The sequence below is a fragment of the Pinus tabuliformis genome, chromosome 1_1 (genome assembly GCF_031772625.1).
Source record: "Pinus tabuliformis cultivar Carrire ecotype Pingquan chromosome 1_1, CPIR1, whole genome shotgun sequence".
NCBI lineage: Eukaryota > Viridiplantae > Streptophyta > Pinopsida > Pinales > Pinaceae > Pinus > Pinus tabuliformis.
Window position 1 is genome coordinate 94,331,811 of NC_142297.1, and position 16,001 is coordinate 94,347,811.

Sequence of the window (16,001 nt, forward strand, 5' to 3'; positions counted from 1 at the left end):
CCCAGATAAGGATTTCCATCACATGGGAAGATGCAAAATGGTCTTTCTGCTTCCAAAAACAGGTTATAATAAATAATCTGAGTTATATTGGCCGAGTTATGTCCATTTTAATTCTGGAGCAGCATTCGGAGTGGGTTTCCATTGTAGACGTGCCCTCCCACCCCACTTTAGTAGGCACCTGCTTCACATTCATCAGTTTCAACATAGCAGCAATCGGCTTGGGTTATTTGATGATGTGCCCTCCCACCCCAGGCTATGTAGGCACCTGCTACTTCATCAGCAACCAACATCACGGTTGTGGGTCATCCACAAACCCACACTTCATCGAAGTCCATTTGCTAGGCCGTACACTGTTAGTATCACAGTTGGTCACAAGCATTACAAGGTATATCTATCCTCGGATCTTCGTTCTTCATGGTTATGGGTCATCCACAAATCCACAGTTTATCGAAGTCCATTTGCTAGGCCACACACTGTCAGAATCACAGTTGGTCACAAGCATTACAAGGTATCTCTATCCTCGGATCTTCATTTATCAGGGTTTTGGGTTAACCACGTAAAACCCTTATCTTCAGTGGATCTTCATATTCAACAAAGGCTTTGCAGGAGGGAACTTTACGCAATGGGGACCATTGCTTCTTAAGGAGGGAGGAATGATCCGAATGGAAAATGGCATCAACCCATGGTACTCATCCACCCATATTATTCATCGACCCATGGAATTTACCCATGGTATTGTAAATGGCATCCGCCCGTGGTATTGTAAAATCCACCCATGGTATTCATTCACCCATGGAATTTACCCATGGTATTGTAAATGGCATCTGCCCGTGGTATTGTAAAATCCACCCATGGTATTCATTCACCCATGGAATTGACCCGTGGTATTGTAACTGAAAAATACTATAAGTAACAAGTCACATTTTGTAAAAGGACAGATTGTCCGCCACAATGTAGCCTTTACAGTTATTATCGGTTTTAATAAAAAAGTTTCTTTGTGGTTTTGTTTATTGGGCATTCTCCTATTTTTCTTCTGGCAATGCAAGTTTTCAGATCTTGGGGGTCTCTCCTCCCAAGATCCATTTCAATCTTTTAGATCTTGGGGGTCTCCTCCCAATATCCGGATCAGCCACCCATGGTATTCATTCACCCATGGAATTGACCCGTGGTATTGTAACTAAAAAATACTATAAGTAACAATACCACGGGTCAATTCCATGGGTGGATTTTACAATACCATGGGCAGATGCCATTTACAATACCATGGGTAAATTCCATGGGTGAATGAATACCATGGGTGGATTTTACAATACCACGGGCGGATGCCATTTACAATACCATGGGTAAATTCCATGGGTCGATGAATAATATGGGTGGATGAGTACCATGGGTTGATGCCATTTTCCATTCGGATCAACTATGGTCCATGATAAAAAAGTGCCAAAATTCCTTTGGGACAAAGCGACATCTACTGTTGTATATGTTCAAAATAAGGTGCCTCATCAAGCATTATAAAACAAGACTCTTGAATAAATATTCACAGGTATTAAGCCTGATATCAACCATCTTCGTGTATTTGGATGCCCTATATATTTTCATGTGCCGAAAGACAAAAGGAACAAATTGGAAGATACTGGTAGAAAAGGTATATTTTTGGTTTATTGTGAAAATTATAAAGTATATAGAATTTATATTCCTAGTCAGAGGAGGTCAAAATTATTAGGGACATAACATTTGATGAAGATGTAGCTCTTGGAAAAGCAAGAGATCTTCCTCCACCTCCTCCTCCCAAGGAAGAGAATGATGACTGAGATATTTTGGATGGTCCGTCTGTGTGTGAGTCTGATATGATTGATGATCCTATAGAACCTATGGATCCATTAGATCTTCCTCTAAGTCATCCTCCCTCTAAGAAGATACCACTTTGTCTCTGAGATGCTTTACAGGATACTGAAAGAAATGTCCCCATTCACAGATCATTAAGAGAAAGGAAACAACCATGAAGGTATCAGGTGTTATCATTATGTGATTTTGAAGATTGGCAAGACAAAAGTCACAAAAGATACATCAAACCACTTATGAGTGCAGGACCTAGCCTTCTTGAGCTCAGAGAGGGCTCTCTCTATACAATTATGCTTTAACTTTGTTTTTAGTGCTGGAATATTTTAGGCTAGATATAAAGAATAAAAAGTTTGTTTGTTTGTTTGTTTGTTCATTTGATTGGAGAAAGATCATTTTTAAACATTTTCCATTGGGCAATAGAGTCACAGGCTCGGTGGTAACATCAATTTTATAGAGTGTTTACAGGGCAAGCTAACTGTCCTCACTAGATCTTTTAAAGCAGAATGATAAATGGAATGACAGATAATGATATTTGTTAAGATTACAAAGCATTTAAGTATTTTGTAATCGTAATTCAGAAGAAAACACAAAGATTGTAAATATAGACAACAGTAAGGTGCTCCAACAACATATCTTAAACTATAATTTCTGTTTTACAATGAGAAGTGAAAATGCATGTATAAGTAAACATAAATATATTAAACACAGAGAGAAAAACATCACCAAGTCAAAACAGATCAAGTAACCTGTAAACTGTCCTTTTATTGATGCTCTAGCTCAAAATTACAATGCTCCAAATATAAAATTAGTTCAAATGACTAGGGTCCAACCCCTAATACTCTCAATGCATGGAGTATTTAAACAAAAAATACAACGATTTGCCTTGTACACTTGCGAATCTATTATTTATTACAATGAAGGAAAAATTGACTAATGTAGCTAAAGAGTAGCCACATTGAGAAGATTGGGACATGTGTCCCTCCTTTTCTGGAATGTTGTTGCCTGAAGTGTTAGTTAGGCTAGAGTGGTTTTGCTGACATGGCTGGCGCTGACTCAAACTTGTATGACTACTCTAGTCATCCTTCTCTCATTCTTCCTGGTAGTCACATAAGTCACTCCACGCTTCCCCTTTAGGGATCTTAATTTTGATTAACATTCGATACAGCTCATCAACATCAATGTATTTGGAAAATGATGGCTTGACCAAGAATACATGCTTCAGCTCATGTTGAATGTAAATCTGATCGTTGATTGCTTCTAATAAAGCTTTTCCTGTTATGCTGCCTTTGATGTTTGACAGATTTGCAACATCTGTGGCTATGCCTTGAAGCTTCTTGACATAATCCCCTTTGTCCATGAGTCTGTCATTTATAACAAACAAAGACGGAATACCCTTTTGATGCAGAGGCTGCATTCTGTTAAAAAACCTATTTACTGTCAACTCTAAAACTTGGCACTTTTCCTTCAGCTACACATTTAAACTCTTCTTTGTCAGCACTTTCTTCACTTGTAGTATGGTCTCTGTCTTGTCTGCCACTCCCAAGTCTTCTAGCTCATACTTTTTTCTTGCATTCAAGAACTTGATAATTCTATTTATTGTCGTTGGCATATCTCCCAACTCTGTGTTGTTGGATGAAATGGCTTCTTTGGCTTTTTCTAGAAACTCTTTCTGCTAAAAAATAATTTGGATGCTAGGCCAAATTTCATTCATCCGATCTATGATATTATGCCAAATGATTTCCTTAACCCTCTCTAGAGTATTCCCAATGGAGGATTCTTTTTATGACTTCTGAAGCTTCTCAATCAATGCATTTTTTCTCTGCATCTCTACCAAGTGGTTGTCTTTAGCCCTTTTAATCTGATCTTGTAGCACACTAACATGGCATTCTAGCCTTTTAATTTCTTCATTTTGCAGATTCATTCCCTCCATAGATCTTGCCAACTGTTTTGTACTGCTTCCTGCTCCTGTTGTTGTACCTGTTAGAGTAGTTATGGGGAGGGCTGTTAGAGGAAGGGTCTCCATTGTGGTGATAACCATCTATGTTGCTTTTTCTTTTTCCTGCACCATCTTTTCCATCTCTGTCTCCATCTATTTGATTTGGATGGACTGCTCTACTACAAGTTTCATCATGTCAGCTTTTAAGCTCTTTGTTTCCTCTATTTCCTTGGTCAGTGGGTCATGTGTAGCAGGCAGCTTGAGCTGCTTCTTTAGAACTGCAATATCTAGATCTTTCTTCTTTATCACTTCTTCAGCTACCTTGGTATCTGGGGGGTCATACCCAATTTTTATTATTAAGTCTTCCAAAGACTTAATCTTGGTGTCCTTTGATAATGATGAAATTCTCTCCATCTTCAACTGAGACTAAGTATTTGAAAGGGTTACCTACATTTTGAACAAATTCATGGAAGTGTTGGTCAAAGTAGATGAAATCATTTCATCTGTTTGCTTGTGCATCACCAGCTGATCAATTGGATGCACATTTTTGACATCAAACTAAAATGAAGTCTGCTGGTAGTTTGCTGGAGTTTTAGGCTCTGATGTTTGTTCCTCCAAAAATGCCATATGCATCTTGCCCTTCTCTGAGTCAGAGGCAAAGAGAAGTTTGCCTTGTGTAGTTGCACTCTACTTCCAAAACTGAGCATAAGTTCTCTTCTTGAGCATTTCGTTCCTAATTTTTATTTCCTTGAAGGTATCAAATACAATTTCTTCTTTCTCTTTAGTCACCTTTGTAGATGAGGACACTTGAAGAGTTTGTTGTCTTTCTGAAGTTGGAGTAGAAGGAAATGATTGTCCTCCAGCTGGTGAAGAATCTGGAATATCAATTATTTTGATCATTGTTTGTGGTGGTGATCCTTTATCTCTATCCTCGTGTTGTTTTATGGCTTTCTTTCTGTACTTCAATCTGAACTCTTTTATGGAAATATCAGTTCCTGGTGACTACTCTTCTCTAGATCTCTTCCCTGTTATTCCTTGCTCTGGCTCTTTTCCCTTTTCAGACCTTTCTTCAGTAGTTTGTTTCTCCTGTGGCCTTGGGGTTTGTGCACTAGATGAGGAGATTACCTGCTCCTCGGCCTCCTGTAATGTATCTGGCATCCACTCTGTTTGATTCATGTATTTTTCAATTTCAGGTCTTTGAGTGTGGATGTAGGCCATGGATTTATTTTCCACCCTCTTCTTATAAATAATACCCAAAGGGTCATAATACCAAGTGAATCTATGGGTGAAATTCATCTCTCTTATTCTTTTATTTGCCTCCTCTCTTGTAGCTCTCCTACTGCGAATGAAGAGACTAATTTGGGACTTGATCCTGAATTGGGATTTCTTCTTGGCTCCTATAAAATGCATCTCATCTACACTGATCATCTGTCTAATATACTCTAATGCAAAGATCCTCGTGGGGAGGAACTTTGGCAGCTTGTAGTGGGCCAATTCACAGCCATACACTTTTATTTCAGTCTAGTTTTGGTACAAGTACCAATCACCAATTTTGGCTTGCTCAGAAAATTGCATAATTCTTTTTATGTCTTCACTTATCCTTGGTTCTGTAGTTCCACTGAGGAGGCTCATTGTTGGGTGTACAAACATTTCCACAAATGTCTTGTAACTGAAATCCTTTTGATATTTCATAACCAAGGTTGTCCAAAATATCACTGATTGAGGCTCACCTTCATCATTCATTTTTCTCAATGAAAACTGAAACATGTCTGCCTGAAAATACACAAACATGTAAACCAACACTGAGGAATAATGAAAAACTTCTTCTGTGAAAAAGTTGACAAGCTGTTCATGAATTACATCTGCTAGAAACTGGCTGAAGTTGAAAATGATTGAGGGCTTGGATTCAGTGGAGAGGATAGATAAGAAAGCTATAATAGCTTCATCAAGCCATTGATCAGAATAATAGCCAAGTAGGTAGGAAAGAATTGAGGCAATATGTTTGGTTCTGTCAGGGAAAACAGAGGAGGAATAAGGAGGGTTTTTGCTTGGCAGAGGTGTGTTCTCGGCCATGAAAAGCTCTAATGTTTTATCTCTTTTGGAGAAATCAAGTTTTTGGTACATTTCAATCAAAACTTCATGTGAAAAAGGAACAACTCCTTCAATATCTAGGGCTTGCATCATCTGCATGATTGATTGAGCATCAATTGTCAATAGAAGATGTCCTATTGGTGCCACACTGCTCTTTGTTGTGGGATATAACATGAATGTCACCTCCTGATCAGTTTTGGACAATTTTGTGTTTTAGGGAAGATATAGAAAAGCAATTTAGTGTCCCACAGGCCTATGTCATCCATTTCTGCCATGAATTTGTCCTCCCACCAGCAATATACATTAAACAGATCAAATTCTGAGAGGGTTTCATGGATCTTGAAATCCCTGTCAGCCAATGGTAAATGATCTAAATCCAGTGGTGGGTGCACCATTCAGTTGAAGATTTCTGGTTCTTTCTGCTTAAGTGCCATTGTTGTGTACTCTGTAACAGAAAAATGATGAAAGAAGTGGGAATTTTAGTAAGGGAGAAAGAAAGGGATTTGAACTGAAATGGGATTCAAGAATAGGAATTGATGATCACTGCTTGAAAATTAGTAATCATGGACTGTGTTGTTCTTCTCTTGCTCTACTTTGCATTCTCTATGATAGATGAATGGAGTGGGAGGAAGCACCTACAAGTGAACAATAACATTTAAAGTTTGAACTTGGCGCAAATTTGGTGGTTTTATGATTTGAAATCAGGCTGTTGGATTGGCTTAATTTGGCGCAGGTTCGTTGGCTAATGGCCCGACCTCATTTATGGCTCAACGACGGGAATGGGAATGATTGGATGGATGGGATGGTTTGGTGCGGTGAGGTGACGAGTGTTCAATGGTCGCTTGGGTGAGTGGTTTGGATGATACCGGATACAACTTTTCGGGGGGCCTGTGGAGCAGTAGGCGGTATGGGGGGGGGGGGGGTGCGAACTCACGAGAGCATGACATGTAGGGGAGCAGAAACTGCTGACTTCAGACCCCCCCCCCCCCGAATTAACTTTCGGATGGTGAGGGGGGGCCGAAAAAAGACGTGGGCCATTCGATCGGGCGGAGTGAGTGGAGATGAGGGGAAATATGGTGGGTTGGTTAACAATGATGTGACAGGTGAGTGCGTGGTGTGGTTGGGTTATGAATGGGGGTGGACTATAGGAATATGAAAGGGAAAATAAAAAAGGGGGGGTGATTATTAATGTGTCATAAGCCCCTTTTCCTTACAAAATTTGCTATCCGACCTTAGAAAGATCGAATTTTCTTCGAACCTTAGGAAATTTCTTCCAATTTTTTAAGAAGGTCCTTTCATACCCCTTCTTTATTCTCTGATTCTACCTACCCTTTTTCTCTATCCTAACATTTTTTTGTTCTTTTCCATTTATAGGGTGCATTTAGACTTGCAGACCCTTTCATTGTTTTTTTCTTTTTCATCTCTTTTCTTTTAAGATCTAACCTACTCTATCTCTTATTTCTCCTCTTTGGTCCAGATTAAATAGTTTGACCAAATTCCATTTCTACCTAGCTACTGATTTGCCAAGATTTAACTGTTTGGCAATTCTTTATTTTCTAACCTATCAACATAAATTGAAATTTGTTCAATCATGCTTAAACTGTACGATTTGAACAATTTTTAGGGTTTTCTTTTTCTCTTTTTTTTATACCCTCTTTTCATTTCTTTTTCCTCTTCTTTTATGAAATCAATTAAAAATTGAAATCTATGAACAATTTGAAACCTGCAAATTGTGAAATGCTTAATCACCTTGAGATCCTATAAATTATAGGACGCTAACAGTGGCTCCAGCTAGGGATGGCACTTCTCAATTTGAAGCGTCAAGAACACATGACCAGTAGCCTTGAGTCTTTCAAATATGTTTTGTCTTCAATCTGATTTCTTTTATCAAATAAACTAATAAAAAAAAACCCTGAAACTTGTGATATTTACAATGGAGTGAGGAGATTTCTATACTTATGAGAAATAATGCTTCAACTTCTTACCATTGGTAGGACCTCTTGATAATTCTGTTCCATCCAATTCTTTGAGAAAAAATGCATTATTTCCTCTGAAAGCCGAAATGATATATGGACCTTTCCAAAGATTCTCAAATTTACCATGTTTTCCTTTGTCTTCTCTTCTTGAGTCCCACTTTAACACTTTGTCCCCCATGTTGAAATCATCAGCCTTGGATCTCTTGTCAAAAAATTTCTTTATATTTTCTTGGACAACCTGAGTTCTGTTGTAAACTTCTTCTCTGGATTGCTATAATTGAATGACCTGATATATCCTCCTTTGGATATCATTAGGTTCACTTTGTATCTCGTGGATGATCTTCATAACTGGTACTCCCATGGAAGTAGGAAATATTGCATCTATACCATAAACCAACTGGAATGAGGACATGCTAATTGATTTCTTTGTAGTCAATCTATCAGCCCATAATGCATAGACCAATTTGTTGTGTCATGACTTCTTATTTTCCTCAATATCTTCTTAATAATGTTCACCAAAATTTTATTAGAAGATTCAGCTAACCCATTACCTTGAGGGTAATAAGCGATTGAATGTCCCAAAGAGACATGATATTTGTGACAAAAATCCACCATCTTTTTTGACTTGAAAACTGTTGCATTATCAGTGATCAGTTTCCTAGGACAACCAAATCTAGAAAGGATATTGGTTTCTAGGAACTTTATTATGACAGAATCAGTAGCAGCTCTTGAAGGAATGGCTTCTATCCATTTGGTAAAATAATCAGTTGCAGTTAGGATCCATTTATGTTGGGCAGAGGATGGAGAATGAATTTCACCAATGAAATACAATCCCCCTTGCTATAAAGGGCTTTCAACAGAGATGGGTTTTAAAGGCAGGGGTAACAATTTTCTCTTTCCTTCAAAAAGTTGGCATTTGTGGCAAGCAGTTACCATCTTATGGATGTCTGGGAATAGTGTAGGCCAATAATAACCAGCTCTAAGGATTTTATTTGCAGTTGCCTTCCAATAAAGATGGCCTCCACGGTCACCTTCATGGAATTCCTGCATAACTTTGTCAGCATCATCCTTTAACAAGCATCTGAGTAAAACACCTCCAACATCTTTCCAATACAATATACCACCAACAATACAAAATTTGATAGCTTTCAATTTGAGAAATCTAGCTTTTGTTTTGGATAATCCAGGAGGAGCATTTAAATTGAAAAGAACATATAAAAGGTTTGCATACCATGGAGAATTTAAATATGCCTCATCTATCGGTGGAGTTGCCAGTTCTTCAATATCATCCAAAGAAAACACCATGTTGATGTCTAAAGCATTGAAATTTGATTCAGCCATTAATTTGGCTAATCCTTGTCTTTTGATCAACTTGGTGGGCTTGATTTGTATATAATATTCCAATATCACAGCTATCCATTTTCCTCTCTTCCCATCTAGTCCATTTTGAGTGAGAATGTCTTTGACCACTACATTGGGCACATAAGCAATGATATGAGAATGTAAAACATAAACCCTGAAATCTTTGAATTCTTTGACTAAAGAAACTGCTTGTTTTTCCATTATATTGTACTTGAAAGAAGCATCTCTCCGAGCTTTGCTAAAGAATTCTATTGGATGTTCATGTCCATCATTGTTTTTCTGTAATAACACAACAGTAATAGTATGTTTAGATGCAAAAGAAAATATTATGAAATCCTTGGTGAAATTTGGGCTGATTAAAACTGGAGCTTGTGTTAATGCGTGTTTAACTAGGTCAAAATATTTCTTATCTCTCACATTCCATTTGATTTTTGTATCCTTTTTAAGAATTTTCTTATATTCCTAAGTAATTCGGCCAGATTTGGTATAAATCTTCTCAAAAAATTGATTTTCCCAATAAAAGACTGAAGTTCTTTCATGTTTCTTGGATGACTGATTTTTAGGATGCCTTCAATCCTACTAGGGTCAATCCTAATTCCATCTTTGGATATGATATGGCCTAAAATCTTTCCTTCTTCAAGGCCAAACAATGATTTCTTAGGATTAAGTGAAATACCAAAATTTCTGCACTTTTCAAATACCTTTCTTAGATGCACTAAGTGTTCTTCATCAGTTTTTGAAAATACTGTGATGTCATCGAGATAAATTACAATGAAATATCCAATCTCTTTTGAAAAAGCAATGTCCATTGCTCTTTGAAAAGTGGCACCTGCATTCATTAATCCAAAAGGCATTTTAACATACATGAAAGTTCCCCAAGGGGTAGTGAAAGCAGTTTTATCTTGATCATCAAGATGTACTAAGACTTGATTGTATCCTGAGAAACCATCTAACACGGAAATCCTACTAGAACCTTTTAACACCCAGGTTGTTCCCTATGACTCCCAAGGGAATACGGCCGGGGTAACCACTAACCAATCTTTGGATTACAGTGCCTAGCCACACTATAATCAGAGAGGGCTCTCTCTTTATGATTTATCTCTGTTTGTAATGATTTTAGGCTAGCTATAAGTTCAGGACTGTTTTGAGTTTTTGCTTGGATGATAAGTTCAATCAAGGTGCTTGTGTATTTTTCAAAGAGTTCTAGTCCATTGGGCTATGGAGTAAGTGGTCCTTTAGATGCTTGATGTGCTGCTGTGATACTGTAGTGATGATGCAGAGCGAGATTAGTGCATGAGAAATAACATTTGTAAATAGTGATGGAATGGAGTGTATCCAGTTAGTGCAAGGCAATTAAGAATCTTGCAGTTTGACTGTTGGAGTAAGACAGTGAGAATATCGACCTAGGAGCATTTAAGAATTTCTAGGTGATATTCATACATATAGAATTAACAGACACATGAGCAATTAAGAATTCATGTACATATTTAACCCTGAAGACAAACATTTACAGCAGAAAAAATTGAGCACAAGGTGTAACAAAACAAATCTTGTACTATTCTTTCTTTTTTACTGCTAGCTTAGTGAGAGGTAAGTATGATTTCATAAACATAAGAAAACAAGAACAGAGTTTTGAAGAAAACTTGTTATTTCGTCAGACAGCACAGGAATTCTGCATCAACACATGGAGCATCCTCCAGACATCAAATAATTTCAAGAAATCACTGAGCTCATCCAGCCCTTTGTATTAGATAAGTGAAAGTGTACAATACAAGTGTTCTCATAGAGAAAATTACCAACCCCTTATGAGTTGCTCAGGGGAGTTTATATACAAAATTTACATCAAAAAATATCAACGAAATGAGTTATTATCTCATTTATGATATGCTAATCTCCGAAGTGCAGTAGCTGAAGGAGTGAATGCAGCCGAAATTCCTTTATGCTTCAGCTATCAAATAGTCAGAAGATATTTGGTCTTTATGGTTGTTAGAGTCGGTTGGAGATACGCTGTTCAAAACTTGGCTAGCTGTCTTAGTCTTATTTGATGAGTCATCACTCAGCTGTTTTTAAATGCTAACCCTTTTCTGCTGTTTGTCTTCTAGTGACCTGGAGCTGGCAGTGGACCGAATGACTGAAGCTATCGTGGCAAGATCTGAAGCATGAATTGCCACCAATCCTCCTTAGGCATTTGATGCCTACGTATTTTAATCAATGTTTCCTCTGCCTCTGTATGTTTGTAAAGATTGGGAGGGGTCTCAAACAGGTGGTTCACCTCATTCTCAATGTAGAACATGCCTTCAAGTTTTTCATATAAACTTTGTCCTGTAGGAGGCCCTGCTGGTTCAGATGTACTGCCAGATGCAATAATCTGATTTTCAATAGTGGTTGCCATTCTATTGGCCATTTGATCTAGGGAGATCAGCTTTCCTGCACCACTTAGCAAGATGGGCAGGCCTTTTGCTTGCAGCACTCCCATTTTGGCCTTGTATTCCTCCACATCTGCTTGTATTTCAAAAAAATTCCTCTCTATTGTTTGTATATAGTTTCTTAGAGTTAGTGCCTTTTTGGCAGAGAGGACAGCTTCTGTTCTATTGGGAATGCCTATGGCTACTAATTCTTCCCTTTCCTGTCTATTCAGGAAGTCTATCATCCTGTTTGCCTGTTCTGTTTTGTTTCCTAGTACTGTCTTGGCCTTCTGAATTTCTGCTTGTGCTTGGCCCATCAAATCCATATGCTCATGTATTATTTTTATTGACCTCCACTGCTGTTTGATGGATTGGCCAATTTTAGCCCATAGGATTCTTTTTATGTCAGCCATAGCTGTATCTAGATTCAACTCCTTTTCTAAGGCTTTTATCTTGTCTCTTTGGGCCTTTATTTCTCTGCCCTGCTCTGCTACAGTTATTTTGGAGTTGGTATACTTGGAGTCCAGTTCTGCCAATTTTTCCTTGGCCTTCTTTATTTCGTCTGCTTCGAGCTCCATTGCTTTGACGGCCTTAGTCGATTCTTCTACACTTGGACTAGCATCTGGGGCTGCTGTTGTTCCTGCTGCTTCTGCTGTAGGGGGCACTGCTGCCCCTGAAGTTGTTGCTGTTGTTGATGTAGTTAGAGGAGCTTGGGAAGTGGAATCTGCTTGTTTTTCCTGTAATATTCCTTCCAGCTCTTTCTCCAGTTCCCTAATCCTTTGGTCTTGTTGCATTAGGAGGTCTAGCTGATCCTCAGCCCATTTTTTCTTTTGGAGTTCTGCTGTTTGAGGGTGCTCTGTGGGCTGCAGCTTAAACCTCTTCTTCATTGCGTTCAAGTCATCATCTTTTTTCTTCAGGAGGGCCTTTACACCCGTTGGATCACTAGGATCATGTCCTAGATCGATGATGATCTCCTCCAGGGACTTTATTCTGTTGTCTTTGGCTTGGGATGACAATCTCTCAAAATCCAACTGGGTGTTGGTGTTTTTTAGGGACTCCTTCAGCTCATGGGCCAAGGTGGCCTTCTCTATTAGGGTCGTATAGACCATCTCTCCAGTTTGCCTGTGGAGTTCAATCTGGTCCATGAGATGTATATCCCTGGCTAGGACCTCCACCCTTGTCTTTATGAAATCTGCAGGTGTCTTAGGCTCCGGCCCCATTGGCTTGAAGTGGCTCAGGAGCAGTCTCTCCTCCTGAATGTCATATACCGACAATAGTCTCTCTTGCTGGGCTGGTGTTGCATCTACGAATTGCTTGTAGACCTCGGCCCTTAGCAGCTCATTCTGAGCTTTTATCTGTTTGAAAGAAGCCTTGGTGCTTTTGGGCTTCTTGGCCAGCTGGGAAGAGGAGGACACCTCTAAGCCATGTTGTAAAGTTTGCTCCTGCTGAAAGGAGCTTGTACCTGTGTGTTGACTGCCCTCCTTGTCTTTTCTTTCACTCTCCAAGACATCATCAGTAATGTCTTCTACCTCTGGGGAGTCTGCTCTTTGCCTTTTGGCTTCTGGCTGGTGGGAGGATCCACTGAGAGGAGTGGACTCTTCTCTGTCTCTTTTAGTTCCCCTTTCCTCATGTGCTGGGGTTTGTAAGATTGGGGCAGTTACTGGCTCTTTTTGTGGAGGTGGAATTTGTAGTGTTGGAGCTGCTGGTAGCTGAGTCTGTGGAGGGACATTTTGCCCTTGCTGTTGTTCTTGTTGCTGCCCTGTTTGCTGCTCTACTTCAGGGGCAGGCTTTTCTTTTGTTACCTCCTCTTCTGTGCCCATTATACCCTTGCCTTTATCTAGCATTGGTGCTGATGTAGAAGGTGCCTGTGGTGTAGTCTTTGTAGCCGAGGTCCCTTCTCCTATTGAATAAGGCGGTCTGAAAGGTCCCTGCTGCACATAGTCTAGGTGAATAGTCTTTTCAAGCTCCCTCCTACTCTTTAGCATTCTTTCTTCCTCAGTTAGATTTTCAACTAGAGTGTCCATCTGCCATTCTTGCAGGTTGGCATATTTTTCAATGTGATAGTACTGGCAATGTTTAATGCCTATCAGCCTATACTTGTTTCTTCCGGCAGTGATGAAACCTTGAGGGTCATAATGGACCCACCGAAAACTATAAGATAACTTGTATTTATCCTTGAGGAATAGGTCTGCCTCTTCCCACCCTTCTTTTTTGTTCATGATGAAGGGGCCTAACTCGTGTTTGAACTTGAGGTGGGCCTTCTTTTTGGCGCTGTGGAAATGGGTGAGGTCTGACTGAATCAACTGCCTGTAATGTTCTAAGGCAAATAACCTCATAGGTACATATTTTGGGAGCCTGTATGGACAGAGCTCACAGCCATAGATCCTAATGACAGTGTGGTTCTCATATAGGTACCAGTCACCTATTTTATATTTTCTAGAAAGCTGCAGGGCTTTCTTTATCTCATTTGATACCCTGGGAGGAGGGGACTTCATCAACAGGCAAGAGACTGGGTATACAAATTGGTCAACAAATTCACAGTAAGTATAGGGTGAATTTGTGACCTTATGAAAGACAGAGGTCCAGAAGATAACAGATCTTCTTTCCCCTTTGTGATCCAACCTTCTGATGTAGCATGGGAAGGCTTCAGAGTGGTAGAACATGAATAAGTGGTAAATATATGCTGAGTACCTGAAGACCCCCTGCCTGTCCACCTTGCTCAGCTGATCATGAATCTTCTTGGCAATGAATTTAGCAAAGTTATATTTCCTGGCAGGGGGTTGGCGTGGGTTATATGCAGATAGCAATACCAGCATCGTTTTGTCCACATGCTCACTGTTTTTGTATCCCAACACATAGGCAATCATGTCCAGTAAAAGCCTGCCTATATCATTGAAATGGATACCCAGGTAGGGAGGTGGCTCTGTAGGCTGGCACTCAGGTTTCATGAAATCTCTGGTGACCCTTTGAATTTCCTCATTGGTCATCCTTTCACCAGTCTCTATCAAATAGCTCAAGGAAAATGGGATTAGCAATTATGTCTGGTCAAAATGCAACATCTTGTTGATAGACTCAGCATTAATGTAGAAAAGGATTCTTCCAGATGGAGTGCTAACAATTATGTGCTGCCCATTATAGTTTTCAGCACATAGGTGAATGATCTCAGGGAAGACATTTACAGCTGGGAGACAATAATATGGTAGGTTTGACTCCCATATCCCATGTGTGCCATGACCATCCTTATAGTGTTCTCTCAACTGACTGAAAGTTTGCAAGAAGTCCCTGTTGCCCTCAAAGTCTTCAATAAGACAGTCCTTGTCAACCAATGGCAAGGCCTCCAGCTCTCTATTTGTTGGATTCAGTGGAGCTACACTGAGGGATGAGGATGCAGAAGCAACCATTGTAAAACTTGATTTGAAATGAGGTGATGGCAATTGATAGACCAAGTCTGAAGTGTTTTTCTCAGTGAAAATGCAAGCTGGTCTGTGCAGTTTGCTGCAACCTCTCAGGGATGTGAACTGCCAAGGGTAAGTTGCAGAGGTAATGAGGTTTCTTTTGGTAAGAATGCAGCTGGCCTGTACTCGGCAAAAGGGAACAATGCCGAGCACCTCGAGGACAATTTTACGGTTTCAGCCCGTGGAATGACCGCTCTAATGCTGAATTATAGTTCAGGGGTGGTGCAGGTTGCTTGGGCTTACTTTAGGTAACAAGCAGAGTTGAATTTAGGATTTTTTACCAGTCTTTTAATGGTGAATTTACATAGAATTGGAATGCATGGGCAAAAGTGGGGAAAACTGGTGAAATACCTGGAAAACTAGCTTGGAAGCCTGCGGGCCGGGCTGTGGAGGTTTAATGCCGTCGAATTCTGGACTTGTAGCGGTCGAAATGTCGAATTTGATGGCTGGGGACAAATTTCGCGGCAGCTGGTTGACAACGGCTACTTCTTTTGCACGTGAAAATGACCGAAAACGGCTCATTTGGTCGTTTATAACGTTAAATTTGGAAAAAGTATGCATTTGGCGCTTTTCTGCCGATGACGTCACCATGACGTCATGGCGGGGCCCGGGTATGGAGGTGACGTGGCTGCTGAGGTGTGAGCCAGGGTGACAGGACACGGTGGCGGGTGAATAAGGTGGCAGGGGTACGTGGAGGATCACATGGCGCGGGGGTGGGCGACAGGTACTACGTCAGGATGACGTAATGATGACATAAGGGAGGGCGGTATCGGAATAGTGGTAAGCGGGTTCCCCGCACCGCTTTTGCTGGTGAGTGGTATTGGGGAGGGGGGCTCCGAACAACCTCGGCGTTTGACACGCGTCCAGGGTACGGAGCGGGAAACCACTTTCCCCGGACGCTAAAGGTCGGCAGGTCGGGGGATGAAAATGACCG